This window comes from Musca vetustissima, unplaced genomic scaffold (genome assembly GCF_032173495.1).
Source record: "Musca vetustissima isolate MV318-11 ecotype Yass unplaced genomic scaffold, APGP_CSIRO_Mvet_v1 utg1603, whole genome shotgun sequence".
Lineage (NCBI taxonomy): Eukaryota > Metazoa > Arthropoda > Insecta > Diptera > Muscidae > Musca > Musca vetustissima.
The window spans coordinates 82,713-99,615 of record NW_026884791.1 but is presented as its reverse complement, the minus strand read 5'-3'; the positions used below and the strand labels follow the sequence as shown (position 1 = coordinate 99,615).

Below are 16,903 nucleotides of genomic sequence, written 5' to 3'. Positions count from 1 at the left end.
CGAACATTAAACAAATAATTAAGTGGCAAATATGCGGCGACGTAGAAACCAGGCGAGGGAGGGAGGTGCGTACAGCTGCGAACAAAATAAACAAGAAACCAACAACATTGGCAATTAGTTACGCCAAACGCCGAACACGACTGATGAAAATATTCGAGAATATGGCTTTAACCAGATAAAGATCAGCAGCCTGATACCGAAACGAGATCTCATTAAAGACGATAACTTGCTGTTGCATGCAGACGCCATAATTAAAATGTCATATTAACCCCAAAAAATAAATACAAAAGCAAAAACAAATGAAGACTAGAATCCACAACCAAATAGAATTTCAAAAATTTTGTTTTACCCACAATTTACAATAGACTTTAATTAATGAAAAATAAATAAAGTATTTCAGGTCCACTGAAATGACCGGCTGGCTCGTTAGCCACTTAGCAACATCCCAAAAATATCCCATTGTGTTGCCATATTTTGCATATATTTGCTAATGTGGTGGATAAATAGAAAGGACTTGACATCATTTATCGGCGTTGATATTGGCGACTAAAAAGCCTGAAGCTGGAGGGTGCAGAAGGAGGCACAGAAAGTAAAGAGAAATACCAATAATTCAAAATATGCATGACAGTAGACTCATTTTTTGTTGGTATTTGGCAAATGCGCCGACATTTGGCAACGAGCCAATTTGTAAACATTATTAACGTAATTTTTATTGCGTTGTATCAACACTTTAAACGAATTGGGTGGGTATTTTATTGAAACTTCCATTTGTTGTTAAAAAATTTGTATATTAAATTATAGGCATGCCATATTTATAGTTTTTGTTTTGTAGCTTGGAAACCTTATTGAGATATCAGCATAAGACAGATTTCCAGGAACAGAATAACAACATTTATAGAAAATCAATAGGAAAAAACTTAGAAGGTGACAGACTAAAGTAAATATATCGTCTGATACAAATAGAAATTCAGACATAATCGAAATAATTCAAGTGGCGTATTCAATAACGAATATTGGGCAGAAGTGTAAAAGGGCGATGAAAACATAAAGATTTTGTTCTTTGAGGACCCTATATGAAATTTTATGTGCTACATATTTATACCCTTAGCCTTATGGCTAATGTCGGTCTGCTTGTCTGGCCGGCCGGTGCGCACAATAACTCCCGAAGAGAGTAAACGTTTTCATCCAAACTTTGTACATCACAATATTTCTTACAAACTCAGTTCAAGTTCGGAGACGGGGAATATGGTCAAAATTGCGATAAAAATCAATTTTATAATATCATGCAAACGAACTATTCGATTTGAAAAAAACCTATTATATCTACCAAGCCTACATCAAGTCCGAAGATGAGACCCATTGGTCCATCCTTCTGGTACCTCCCCCACAAAATGGTCAAAATTGTGCAAAAGGTTAATTTTATAATATCATGCGAACGAACTATCCGATTTGAATCAACTTTGTACAATTTATTACTTTTATCAAGCCTAGATCAAGTAGGAAGATGGGACCCATTGGTCCACACTTTCTGGTACACCCCCCACAAAAGGTCAACATTTTCAATATTTATAAATCCAATTTAAGGCGAATGGAATGTTCAATGTGAAACAAAACTTGCACAACCTATTAAGTTTTCCAAGCTAGATCAAATTAATTTAGAGTATGATAGTGTGTGAAAAACAAGGATTTTCTTCAGAGTTATTGCGGATTAGAGTAAATATTATTATATATCCCCCCACTGAACATGATAGATTGTTTACGACATGCAAGAAATCCCATCAAAAACCTATAGCATGCAGTCATCAGTGACTATGCATTAACTCAGGAAAATATGATATCTGTCAAGATGAGTGCCTGTAAGACTTGTCTAGTCTGAGGAATGACATATCGCTGGCTTAACATGTAAAGACAACAAGTCCATATTTCTCAATTTTCTAGGAGGAAAAAAAACTATCAAACTTTTGGACTTAGGCTCTTTTCTTACAACTTGTCTCTCATTATATTTCTTACTGCAATAAATGTGTACTTTTGTTTTGGAATCACAATTTATTCAAAAATATGAATAAAAACAAATAAAATCGTCGCTAAGTTCGACAGGAGCGCACTTTCTATTCTCTCTACCATAAGCCGCACAGTCAAATACAGCAAAGATAAAATGAAATGTGAAACTACAGGCTATTGGAAATTTGGGTTAACGCTTTGTACATACCGATATTCTGAAATTGTTAAAAATTAGCGGTAGCAAATCGCGCCCAGATATCGAACATTTTTTGTAGGAAGATTGGACACACAATGAGAACCCAAAATATCAAATTAGAATTAATTAGTTTTTAACTTCAAGCGTTGATGTTATTTTTAAAATCCCACCTAATTGTCGAGAGGATGTCTGACGTCTTTTGGAAATCTTTCAGCAAAAGTCTTAATTTTTTGCACATCATTGTTGTCATATAAATGAAACATTTTTTTTTTATTTCATGACCTAATTGTCGCTTTAAATTGATACCTGACAAAGGCTAATAAAATAACAAACATTTCCATATATCGATGATGGACATTTGTATTTTTGTTGGCCAAATGTTTGTTTTTCGTTGTTTTTATTTGCAAAAAGCTTAAGTTAAAAAATATAAAGAAAAAATATTTCTGAGCTCATCAAAAATCATAATGGCATTTTTTTTCTTGTGAATATCACATTCAAATCGATTGATGGATGTATGGTTGCTGCTGTGAATTCAATGAATGATTTAATAACAATCATAAGATGGGTTAAGCTTTAAATCCGATTTAATTTTAATTGAAAAAAAAAAAAAAACAAATACGTGCGCGTTTCGTTTGCAAAGCCTAACATCCTGCTAGAGGTTGAACTTTGGCAAATTTGTTGTGCAATTTGGAGAGCTGGTATTAGTATGACATTAATTCTCTAAGAGGATCGAATCGAAACTAAATTTGAAATGTAATTTTATGTCAATAGAAATAAATTGTGTAATATTTTTGATTTTACGATAGATTTCGTAATATTCTCAAGTCAGCATGCACATTTTTTTTTATCTGTGGAAAGGGTTCATTCTAAATAAAACATTTGAATTTGTTGCTCCCTATCCCCATAACATCGCGATTCTGATCTAATACAAAATGGGAAATTTTTTATCGATCTCAAATTTTATGCCGCTGTGATTGAAACGAAGAATGTCAATACATTTATTTATGTAAATAGCTCAAATTTATGCAAATAAAAAACCTATGCAAAATAAAACAAAACAAAAAATACTATAAACAAATGCTGACTAAAAACGAAAGTTTATTTACATTGATTTTATGTGAACTTTTGTGTAGTTTTGTCACCATTCCCATTTTCAGTCATTTTGCCATTTGTCTTTTTTTTTTGTTTTGTTTTGTGTGCGGTTTCTTCTTCTTCTTCCTCTTTACCCGACAAATAAAGAAAGAAATAAACAGCCGGCAAATTTCACTTTAGCGTTGACATGAGAAATCAACAGACTTCCCGCCGACATAAACGACTTTACTATGGTTTGCGGAAAAACGTCAACAGAAAAACTCGATCCATTTAAAAGGCCGGAGCAAAAAGGTCGTACGAAAATATGGACTTTATGCCGTTGCCAGCCATATGTGGGTGTTGGAGTTTTTTTTTTTTTTTTTTTTTTTTTGAATCAGCATTGGGCACGTTTCAGTTTTCTCTTCGTTGTTGCGTTTGCGATGTTTTTTCCATACTTCAGTTATTGTGGTTTGGTGTTGTGGCAAGCCTAGTAAATCAACAATATATTTGTTGGATCGCCGAACCATGTCTCAGCTGTCTGCCAGCAGAAAGTCTTCTTCTTCTTTATTTTCTGTTTTTTTTTTTTTCATTGGGAACCACCCCAACCATCCTTTTTTGTAATAAAGATTGCTGAAAGTGCTCAATAATCTTTAGAGATGGGTAATTATGGTTTTATTTGGTTTTCTTTCTTTTTGTGGTAAAATTTTCCTGTGTTTTTGCAATTTCTAGTTTTTTTTTTTTTTTTTTTTTTTGCAAAGAGTCGAGAAATATTTTGCGTGTTTTATTTTGTTTTCTTTTTTTCGTTTTGAAAAAACACACTCTCTATTTCTTCTTATCAGGGCAAGTTGATGTTAGGATTTTTTTCATGTTGTATATTTGAAAGCTTTCTTAGACCTAAGCAGCAGTGCAGAAATTATACACATTCCATAAACCGCAAAATACAATGTATGCGAAAGGACAGTGATTCCAAGCAAGACATGTTGAAATTAACTGCAGCACCATAAAAAAAAAATATTTATTGTTGGTCTTCTTTCAATTTTACGGTATTAAAGTATTACAATATTTCATATATGTTTTCGCTTAGAGCCACTGTAATGGCATACAATCACAAATCGGTTGCCACAAATGATAAAAATTCACAAACCTCTGTAAATTAAAGTCAATGTGTTGTGTTGTGGAAAAGAAGAAGAAAGCAAGGTGGGCAGGCAAGAAGGCGAGTACAAGCTAAAAAGTAAAAGAATGTTATCACACCAAAACAACAACAGCAACAACAAAAAATAAACAAACAAAAATGTATTAACATTTGTATAAATAATAGAAATACAAATGCTGATAACAAAACTTTCCAGCAATACCCAGAAAAAAACGCACATTGCTAACCAGCCAGCCAGCCATCCAGCCAAATGAACGCCACACAACACGTTGTTACTTTGCTCTCATATTTATCAACATTCTTGTAGGCATTTTAAAAGGTGATTTGTAAAAAATACTAAGGAAATGAAAACAAAAATGATTTAATGATTGATTGAAATTCCATTCAAAGTCCCCACGAGAATATGGAAATGGGGTCGCGAAAAGAAGAAGAAAAAAACGACAGAACCAAAAAGCAAACATTTTAAGTTCAACATTTGCTGACTGTAATCTTCTTTATTACAGATTTATGTCAGTGGTATTAATATTACAGGTTATTGAACGAGTTATTCTGGCCTTCAGCTTGTTGTTAAAGATGCACCTCGCACAGATAGGCCAGTCATCGAAAATGTCGATAAAATCGGAGAAATGATCAAAGTGGACCGGCATGTTAGCAGTCGTAACATCGCCCAGGAGCTAAAAATCGACCATAACTGTTTTAAACCATTTACACCCAAAAAAATGATTTCTTTTTCCCCAACCTAATATTTTACTTCCGAAGGTTGTACAATAACGGTGTTATACCAGGGTTGTATGGAAAAGTCTTTCCTTTTTACTACTCTCAGCTAGTCCATAAATTCGCACATCAGCTGACCCATACTCGCTTCAGCTCGTCTATAAAGACTACTTTCAGCTGATCTACAAAGCTCGTCTATAAAGACTCCCTCCAGCTCGTCTATAAAGACTCCCTTCAGCTCGTCTATAAAGACTCCTTTCAACTTCAGCTAGTCTATAAAGACTCCCTTCAGCTCGTCTATAAAGATTCCCTTCAGTTCGTCTATAAAACTCTCTCTCTTCTACAAAGACTCTTTAGTTCGTCCATAAAGACTTCCCTCAGCTCGTCTATAAAGACTTCCCTCAGCTCGTCTATAAAGGCTTCCCTCAGCTCGTCTATAAAGCTCGTCTATAAAGACTCCCCTCAGCTCGTCTATAAAGAATCCCTTCAGGTCGTCTATAAAGACTCCCTTCAGCTCGTCTATAAAGACTCCCTTCAGACTCCCTTCAGCTCGTCTATAAAGACTCCCTTCAGCTCGTCTATAAAGACTCCCTTCAGCTCGTCTATAAAGACTCCCTTCAGCTCGTCTATAAAGACTCCCTTCAGCTCGTCTATAAAGACTCCCTTCAGCTCGTCTATAAAGACTCCCTTCAGCTCGTCTATAAAGACTCCCTTCAGCTCGTCTATAAAGACTGCATTCAGCTCGTCTATAAAGACTGCATTCAGCTCGTCTATAAAGACTGCATTCAGCTCGTCTATAAAGACTGCCTTCAGCTCGTCTATAAAGACGCCCTTCAGCTCGTCTATAAAGACGCCCTTCAGCTCGTCTATAAAGACTCCCTTCAGCTCGTCTATAAAGACTCCCTTCAGCTCGTCTATAAAGACTCCCTTCAGCTCGTCTATAAAGACTCCCTTCAGCTCGTCTATAGAGACTCCCTTCAGCTCGTCTATAAAGACTCCCTTCAGCTTGTCTATAAAGACTCCCTTCAGCTCGTCTATAAAGACTCCCTTCAGCTCGTCTATAAAGACTCCCTTCAGCTCGTCTATAAAGACTTCCTTCAGCTCGTCTATAAAGACTTCCTTCAGCTCGTCTTTAAAGACTCCCTTCAGCTCGTCTATAAAGACTCCCTTCAGCTCGTCTATAAAGACTTCCTTCAGCTCGTCTATAAAGACTTCCTTCAGCTCGTCTATAAAAACTCCCTTGAAATCGTCCATATAGACCTTCTCAACTAGACTCACCACTTATATAAAGATTTGCTATAGATCGTTTATAAGGATTCTTTTCTGTTCATCTGTAAATACTACCTTGTCTATCCATTCCTAACCCTTTAACCACTCAAAGCAAACTTATTAGGTATCAAATCATCCAAATAGCTGTTCTCAACTTAATGAACCCACCTCGTAGAAAATCATTTACATTTTATGAACTACTTTAAGCCAATATCTGCCAAAATAAAAGAGAACGAAGCTGATAATCAGCAGCTCGTAAATGTTTCACTCTTCAATTGATTGCTAGACACGATTTGGAGAAATGCCACCTGTGCAAACGTGAAAATAGTTTGAGCCATTTCATGTTGTTAATTTGCCTATTTCTATCGTATTGTATTGTTGTTATTGGTTTCTGTGTGTGTCCCAGTCACAAGTGGGACTTGATATACATGCCAAGTAAGTAGCTGCCAGCGGCGTTAAGCGTGAATTATTAATGACGAGAATGTAAGTTAAATTGAAAGCAAGCGGGCGAACATCATTTTCAGTTGTTGTTGTAATGAACACGAGCTCATTCAATTCCCTATAGCCGCAAGGAAGAAGCCAACAAATGTGAATTGAAATAAATGAATGAGTAAAATACATTAAGAGGCAGACAAATATAGAACACAGTTAGCTTAATATCAGCTGTCGATAAGAACAGAAAAAAATGAGGAAGAAACCGAAATTAAAATGAAATGATTGCTTAAATTTTTTTATGTTTTGTCATAAATCAAATATAATGGCGCGAAAAATTGGGGATTTTTATATTCCACTATCAATTTCATACAAATGACATACATATATCAAAATTCAGGCCAAGTCGGGTAAGAATTACTTATCGGAAACTATACATTGATGCATTCTAAACTTGTTGAACAATTTGCCCTTAAGGTTTCGGAAGCAATATCACCTAATTATATTTTAATGAAAACTTCCTCGAAACGGCAATGATCCGAATTTGAGGATTCGTATAAAATGTGGGTGAAGAATCATTATGTTGAAATCTTGTGCAGTCAACTCCCATAACAGTTATCGGACTGAAATCATCCTATGACAACACCTTTTTTTCCATTGATGAATACCTAAATGAATTTTGTAAAAATTTCCCCAACATCGTTTCATGATTACCGCTTGTTTCACATTTACACTTATCTATATATTTATCAGTATCTTTGGTATAGAGGAGCAATGTCGACCTTTTTTTGCCTTTTCAATTTCAATACCATTTGAGTTTGTTACACCCTAATCGACTCGATGGGAATGAATGCAAAAACCTTACACTTGAACGCACTCACTCGGCGGCCCCCTTCGGTTACATTGATCTCACATGACAACCAATGTCCTTTTCAACGCATCACGCAGTCTGGGAAGGTAATAACAAAAATCTCATGTTTGAGAATTCATTTCATTTGATGTTAATGTCAACAATGTATAAATTACATATAAAAAGATGTTGAATCCATTGCACACACTCGTACGTACGTGTGTGCGTATGCATGATGAAATAATAAATGTATGAAAACACATGTCAATTGCAATATTTCATAGATTAGGGTCGGCCGACAGAAATATGTGTTTAATATTTGTTTATTGTCTTGGAAAATATCTGTGCAATATTGGCCTGAAATTAATTTATATTTTTATGCAATATATATTTATACAATTGATTATACGATGCGATGAAGTGGTCTGTCTGGAAGGGGAAATTTGACGAAAAAAAAACTTTACATTACTTAGGATTTTTTCTGTAAAACAGTTCGAGTTGAGTCCTTTTTCGTCGCTATCTTATTCATTACCACGATAAAGAATCAACACAAGAGATCGATATTTGTATATTATTTCAGCTCGTCTAAAACGACGCTCTTCAGCTCGTCTAAAAATATTTGCAGGCCGTCAAAGAAGGCGTCCTTCAGCTCCCTTCTGCTCGTCTACAAATACGCCCTTAGCTCGTCTACAAAGACTTTAGTTCAGACTCACTTCAGCTCCTCTATAAAGACGCCCTTCATTACGTCTATAAAGACTGCCTTCATCTCGTCTATAAATACTCATTTCAGCTCGTCTATAAAGACTCACTTCATCTCAGACTCAAAATACATTAACGTTTATTTGAAAAAAATCACTTACCCACCCTAATGTAATCATATCTCCATTGTATTTATTTGTGTCAAATGCAATATCAATCGTTTTTTCGACGTACAAAACATAGACAATCAGTTTTTGATTCGATTAATTAGTGGTTAACCACAATTTTGAAAAAAATAATTTCATAGAAGAAAATGGAAATTCTATCGAATCGAATATCTGAGACAATGTTTTCAAACTGAAAAGAAGTTTAGGCGGATTATTAAAAGGGCAAAAACCTTTTTGAATCTAATCAATCAAATGTCAGCGAAGTATTGACATATAATTTTTGAAATCTTAATTGTATTGTAAATATTAGAGAATTGAAAATTGTAATATTATAAAGGAATGATTGAAGTTGTAATGCAGGCCAAACCTAATACCATAGACAGACGACAGCCTTAATTTGCATTAAAAAGTTCTTAATTTGAATTAAAATTTACCCCTGACAGACGAGAGTTTCTTCATTTATGAACCAGTTTTTTGTTTCAAAACAATTGTTTGTCTGTGTGTAGGAAGAAAATATTGACATTTGTTTACAATATTTTTTAGGATTACATCTTTTTGAAATTGATACATGGCAGGAAGGAAAACTAACAGCTATAATGAAGATAAAACAGTTCCAAGAAGAAATGTTGAATTTTGCCTTTATTTCTAATTTTTATTTTCGTAAACATAAACAAATTTGACAACAATCAATTTATTTTCTACAGCATTGCCATATTGAAATTGCTTAATTCAGTATAAATTCAGTTTGATTTTGTGCATTAACAACACATAAAAATGAGGATAATGTACAAGTTAATTTGAATTAAGGCTGTTAATGCAAATTAAGGCTGTCGTCTGTCTAGGCTATAAGATAACCCAAAATATGAAAATGGGTTCCCAGTTTCTTTTTTCAATTAAAACACTTTTTAGACCTCATTAAGTTTTTTTAATTTCAAACCTCCTTGTGTAAAATTAATTTTAAGTAAAATTTGAATTTGTTTATATGCCACATAAATGTATTTTATTCCCACTTAATCAAAGCATTTTTTACATTTATTTATTTATTTTTTTTTTTGTTTAAAAAAATATTAACTTTTTAGATAAGAAATAAATGGGGCCAGCATTACTTTTTTTATTGACCTTGATAATTTTAGACGACATAAAGTTTAGTTAACATTTTTTTCCAAGTACTTCAACAACAACAACAACAATAAAAATATTTTGAAAAAGTTATTGTCTCATTGTTGTGTTTATAAAAACATTTATTTATTTATTCATTCATGCCAATGTCATGTTGTCTGGTTGGTTGATGTTTTTTTGGTTTTTTTTGTTTATGCCGGACCCGCACAAAACTACTTCCCAAAAGGAAAGATTGCAAAATGATGAATAAAACAATCACATTTTAGAAGCTGAACACGTTCGAGTAATCAGTAACCGGTTGATTTATATGCTGCCGATTGTAATGGTTAAAAAATGAGGATAACAACAACAATAGATAGCCAGGTGTTTAAAAAAAGTTATTATAGGGCGGCAGCTGTTCATTGAATGAGGAGAACATTATTATTATTATTGATTTGGCTTTGCGTTTTTTTTTTTTTCAATTACACAAATTGATCTACAAACCAAAATAATTATTAAAATAATGAATCTTAATGGGGTTTAGAAGCATAAATAAAAATTTACGCTCATTAAATTCGACAATATTTTATAATTAGCGAAACGTATTTGTAATTTATTGTTTCGATTTAATTAGCAAATCAGCGAATTAAAGAAATTTCAACGATATAACTTAATCAAGCAAAATCGATACAAAAACATAAAAAAATAACAAAAATAAAAAAATTGAATTCCAACATTTTAAGCAACTTTTGTTTAAAACATGAAAAAAGTGCTGAGTAAATAAATAAAAAAGCCTATCAGAACTTTTTATTCGACCCACCATACTGATGCTGATCGTTATTGGTATTTCAAATATGTGGCAAAAACATTCGATGGTTTTTGTTCCCAAAAATAATTTTCCAGCCCCAGATCAGGCCACGAGCTTCACGTTGTCGCATAGTGTAATTAGGCACCATGATTGAATAAGAATACATAACCAAATTGTTGTCGTAATTTAACATTTTAAAAAATTAAATATGTTGCCCTTTAATTTGAACTGAATAATAAAATTACAATATTTTTATACTAGTTAAATAGGCTTAATACTAAGTTACCTTCACCACTGTTGCTCTACGTGTCACAAACTTACCTAAAAGAAAACAAAATAGAAAATTTATAAATTAATAAAAAAATTAAATTAAAATAGCTAATTTTAAATAATAAATTTAAGTACATTATTCAAAATTTATTGATTTTCCACATTATAACCTTTTTTTTTTGATAGTGGCCCGATTCCGATTTGGCTTCAATACAACATAAATTGTACCGAATATCAGAATTCCTTACATTATATTAAAGGGAAGTGAGTGTAAACTTCAAGTTTTAGCAAAAATGTGTTTTTTTTTTCAAAACATGTCTTCTGTCTACTTCTTAAGAAGTGAAAATAAAATAGAGAATTCATGCCACAAACAAAAAAAGAAAGAAAGAAAATATTCAATTCCGTCGGCATGTCGAATAATTCTCAGATGATTACAGCGATTGTAAGCGTGAATTGGCATTTGCGATGTCATTGACAATAGTTTTGGAAAGGAATGGGGTCATGTGGCAGCTTTCGAATGAAGACAGGGAGACGGAGAATTGCCAACTCTTGGCCATTGTTATTGTCTGGTTGGTAGAAGCAAACCACCAACCAAATAACTAACAAAGAGAAATGCAGTAGACATTCACTGGAAAAGCATCGTGTTTAAAATGCACATGGCCAACAAACTAACAAAAAAAAAACGAAACATTTTTGTATGCCAAGAAAACAAAAAATGCAACGTAGAGACAGACAGTCACCTTCAAAGATGCTGACACAACGATATCTCGTTAGCCGTAATCTGTTTTATATAAATTTCATATCATTTCGTTTGATAGAAAATGAAATTAAAAAAGGTAGACCCAAAAAAAAAATAATATTTTTTCAGTCGTTCAGTGAAATTGTAGAAATAATAAAAAACAATAGCCAAAGTAAGCAACGAATACAAAATGACAGCAAAATAATTGTTGAGAAAAAGTAGAAATGCGAAATTCGAAACAATAAAAAAAGCAAAAGTCAAGGTTCAAAACAAGTTTTCAGAACGAAGTAGAAGCAAACGTACGGCAATTGTTAAATCCACGCCTTGCCAGCACAATAATCAACCAAAAAAACAGCGCAAATTCGGAATATTTTTTTTTTCATTCAAAAAAAAAAAAAAAACAATACTCAGACAAAAATCACATCACAGTTTCAGTCGTTCGTTGCTTTTGAATGAAAAAAACATACAAAGAATGGAGGAAAAACCGGCAGCTACAGTGTGACTAGGCAAATAAATGTGTAAACCAGGCAGTTCATTAAAATCAAATTGCAATAGCAATGAAAATAAACATAAAATTTATAATTACATCAATTCAAATCACACATAAAATAGCTGCAGCGTGTAATAAGTGAAGAGAATAATGTAACCGGCCTCTTAGGGGCATGATAATTTGAGCTTCCAGCAGTGTTGATGCACATTATCGATAGATTTTTTTGGAATTTGGGAATTTTCTAATCATTTTTTAATGAGCTTTACTGTGTTTGAGGTAGCCAAACCTTTTATCTCCAATGTTGCCCATTAGCAAACAATATACATTTTGTATGAATTAAGATTTAATGATTGGCGAAAAATAGAAAAGAAACTCGATTTTTTAGTTTAAAATAATAACTTCTTACAACTATCGAAAAAAAATTTAACGCTAAACTTCGTACAATCGGTGTACAGAAAGATATAAATAAGTTGGACTGGACTAATTGTAGGCACAGTAAAAAATTATATGGACAAGGGAAAATTCAATATCGAGTAATTTATACTGTCAGGGTCCATTTTGTATCTTAATATACAACAAATTTAATAAATTTTTAAAGGTTTCAAAGTCTTAATTTTCATTTTATATTTCCATATACATTGGTGGCCAAAACTAAAACAACTGAAATTGCTAACTGAATAAATGAAGTGTAATTCTTTTTAAAAAAATAAACTTATAGTGAAAGATTTTTTAGAAATAAATAGGTAATTTATTCACCTTTCAAAATATAAAAGAATATTTACGGGGCCTTGAATATATATATATATATATATGACACTTAATTTGATCCTTGGATATCTATTCCTCGCATCCTAAACATTTGGGAAGAGGTTATGTCTGTTTGTGAAACTCTTTTGATTTTGGTATCTATGATACTCCAAAAATGTTTCTATAAAACCATAATTTTTGACTGCCGCAACCAATGTTTCGGCGTAAGTTTGAGGTTATTGTCAGGGGAACCATAGCATTTTCAACATGTTAGTATAAACAATCCGATCCATTACTTCCTAAATCTCGTAAATAAATCGAACTCCATAAAATGAAGCCCAATACCTTTATTGGCCCAACCTTATGCTTCTCAATACCCTTGCAATACTGATGTTTGAGCCTTTCATTTTTTAACTTTTCTCTGTATTTTTTTTTTTTTTTTTTTTTTTTTTTTTTGTATTAAACTATTATTCTCCCCTGAGTCGGATTCCAATTAATATGAAGTAAAAGGATTTGTTGATGGTCTCCGAACATGTAGACTTGTTACCACAGCTCATCTCCGTTCTATTCTTAACGATAACATCTCACCAATTCCGTTAAAGTCCTAAATGAGTGTTTTTTACTTCTCTGACAATTTGTTGATTAGTATGAACTGATGTTCTTTTGCAGCCTTCCTCCGTGGGTTTTATAAGTAAAACCCACTTATAATTCAAGAAATCACGGATTTATTCACAGATAATTTGGTGTATTTTTACCCAGTCATTTTTTTGTATTTTCTTTGCAGCTTGTGATAAAATCCTTTTAAAAAATTATCTTTTAGAAAAGAAATAGGTCTAGAAACCAAAAATGCAAGAAGTATATATTTTTAATAATATTCCTCATTTGATTTTTAATATACTCGCCAACGGCTTTTATCCCTAGCTGGAATTTCCCAACCCCAGACCAAGAATTCCATTTTGTCACAGTGTTATTTAAGTCCATACTTGATTGTGTCCTTCCATTCCAAGTAATATAATCGGAAGTCCATGAATTCAATCTTAGAATTTTTCTTGCAAAATTATTAAAATTTATACCAAACTCTTTGCACGAATTCAATTTAAATGCAATACTTTCAGTTCATCGAGGCAAATTTGATTTGCAAATTTTTATTTCCAAGCTAATCAAGCGTGAGCTGCAAACGTTTTCAAAATTTAGTACAACTGTGTTTTGTGTGTGTGTGTGTTTTTTCAAAATCATTAAAATGTGATTGTTTTTGTAGGAATGCCATATCACTTTTTTTTGGATACAATCGTGTTATTGCGAAAAATAACAAACTATTTTTCTATATTGGGTCTTGGGACGTGATTTGCCATACAACAACACACTACTAATTACACTATCCACCCAATTATCCATGTGCCTCCACTGTCTGTCGCCCTGTCTGCGACGAGGGTGCAAAAAACCGAAACAAGAACTGAAATGTTTAGCTGAATGTTGCCGCAAACGAAAGAAGGAACGAACGAAAGAACGAGCAATGACAGTTACAAGTGCGAATAAAAAATGCATTGTTTAGTAATTTAACTACTTGAAATTCAAGACGAGAATCCAAAACAGAACCGGCGTCACATAGTCAAACCGAAAACCAAAAATGTTCGACAATCCAGTACAAACACCATCGAGCATCATGCTCATTACCGACCGAGCACAATCTATAGGTGTTGCTGGGTGGCAGTGGGGAATACCCAGAGGCATCGTAGTCGGTTTTAGTCAATTAACGTTGGACCATTGTTGTATCGTCAGTTGAGAGGAACTGGCTAGGGTAATTGCATGTGTCATATAGTTACTGCAATAACAACAACAGCAACGATCGTTGCGACCTGAGGCTGTTAAAGATCGATTTCACAACTTTGTTGCCTGGCATTGTTTTTCATTTTCAATTATTGAAATTTTTAGTTGTTGTTGTTTTTAATACATTGATTTTTCAGTATTTTCTTGTGGATAATTTTGTTATTCTCGATTTTGAACTTCAAGTTATTTCATTTTGGAAAAAATCATGTTTTTTTTTTTTTGTAAATTTCAGCAAATCGCAAACCAGAGAGTTATTGTAAAAAGGACCTTCAAAATATGAACTTGGACGTGACACAAGTTGAACTGACAACAACAATAAGTGCGTAAGCGAATTTCAATTATTTCGTGCTTTGTTGCTTTCAAATGAGCAAGTATTTATTAAATTAATTCAAATCACCTTTTTTATTTAAAACAATTTCGTTTAATTTCGTGCTGTTGTGCTGCTATCCACAATTCCTCGTTCAAATGAAAATCGTTTTCAAATTTAAAGCAAATTATTTTTTTTTTTTTTTTTGTTGTTCGGTAGTTTCGATGTTAATCTTGTTATTAATTTTCAGTGTTGTGCTTTTGTTGTTTTATTTTTTATTTTAATTTTATTTTGCGTTAGAGTTGATTTGAACACGACAAACACGTCCGTCTAGCTTCGTATCGTAACAGTAACTAAAGTTTTGAAAATTAAGCGGGTTCGCTTGTTCGCCGCACAGCTCGACACACTGAGCACAACAACTAAACTTGATCGCAGCAACTGTTTTGCCAATGAATGAATTGTACTCTTCGTTCTCTTTTAGTTCGCTTAGTGAGAGCCCTGAGTATTGAAGAGAGGTAGAGAAGTAGAAAAATAAACAACGACGATATTTGCAAATTCTCTCTTTCCGCTACGATAGAGGTAATTTTATATACCGGCATTTGTTTTTTATTTCGATTTTTTTCTTATCGGAATTGTAGGTGTGCTCCACTACAATAATAATAGAGCAACAACAACACCACTACTACAATAATAGACAAATGCCCATCTAATCTAGTTCCAGTATTTCCCTTGCGTCTTTTGCACCCCCTATATATTCCTGAAATTATTACTTGTATCCAGAATATTTTGATTTGTTATTTTTGATGTTGTTGTTGCTGCTGCTGATTTTTTTAACTAAATGTGTTGGTGTATTTGGGGTGATATTATTGCATCACCATAACTGGTTCCTTTACTGTAGCGTTTGACAACAAATATTTAGTTATGGATTTACGTAGATGGACAGGTGGAAGAGGAGTCCAGTTTTTCTCCCACTGAATTGATAATGGGATGGATGACATTAATAGATTGAGTCATTCCAACGCCGAGTTAAAGCAAAAGTGATGCAAAAACAAACAAGTAAACAAACAAGGTGTTAATTTTGATCGGACCGAACTTTTGTTAGACTATACCAAGGTTTCCCTTGGTAGTAAAATCGGACTGGATCAACGATATGATACCCTTCACCACTATGTGTATTCTCTAGATATATATCCTCTAGATATATATCAACTGTCATCAACTGAACTTGTCATCAAATTACAAGGGACCAAGTTGGGAAATTATGATTCGCTTCTGAATAATACCGATTCCATTTGAAAATGTGGTAACGAAGTGGTCCTTGCAAATGTTTGCCGCTTCTGATGGTGGCAAGGTGAAATAAGCGATTTTTTTTTGTAGAACGGTTTTCTCGTAATCAAGTCTGTATATGGCGTATATATATGTGGCAACTTTTGGTTTTTGAAGGACTTTTGCTAGTTGGGAACATGTAATAAATCAGTACGACGGCTATTGTTCAGTGTACTTCCTCCTAAATGGGTGAACCTAAAACGTTGGAAAATACCAAGTTGACCTATCTTTCAACTTCAAATAAAGTGATTACTACATATTTTCACATAGCCAATTTCAGTTGCAAATGTTTTGTCCAATACTGTATATCTAAATCTGACCCGGTTTTCACTAAACTTAGCACACATCAATATAAATTCAATCCAGTACGCTATGCCTAATTTCGTGAAATTTATAGAAATGCACGGGCTTTTGTGTTCAATTAACATAAAATCGGACGATATTATATATGGAAGCTATATAAAAATGGTTGAAACGTGGATTTATCATTTTACTTCGAACGTTAACCCTTTGTGGCCCAATGTTGCCCACAGGTAACAAAATGTTTTAGAGATTTTATTTAATATCAAAAGAAAAATAAAAAAAAATTCAAAATTTTGGTAAAGTTATGAGTTTTTCTATATAGAGAAAAGGGTAAATTTGTGTACAGTACTAATTTATGTATACAGTCCAAATTATTTAAATCGCTTCGTATTCAAATTATACGAATTCTGCTATCAGAATAATTTAAAATTATTAT

The 16,903-nt window shown here is 33.1% G+C and overlaps 1 protein-coding gene across 4 annotated transcripts in view; it reads right to left on the bottom strand.

Annotated features, from left to right (window-relative positions):
- LOC133331801 (restin homolog) overlaps positions 1 to 16,903 on the bottom strand; it is a 70,769-nt gene that overhangs the window by 39,451 nt on the left and 14,415 nt on the right. For 3 of the 4 annotated variants that reach the window (XM_061540175.1, XM_061540176.1, XM_061540174.1), the window contains exon 1: positions 14,929 to 15,019. The exons of the other annotated variant lie outside the window; for it this stretch is intronic. The gene's annotated coding sequence lies outside the window, so the exon portion shown is untranslated. Of the gene's footprint in view, positions 1 to 14,928; positions 15,020 to 16,903 lie in introns of those variants that run through there. 4 annotated transcript variants of the gene reach the window in all.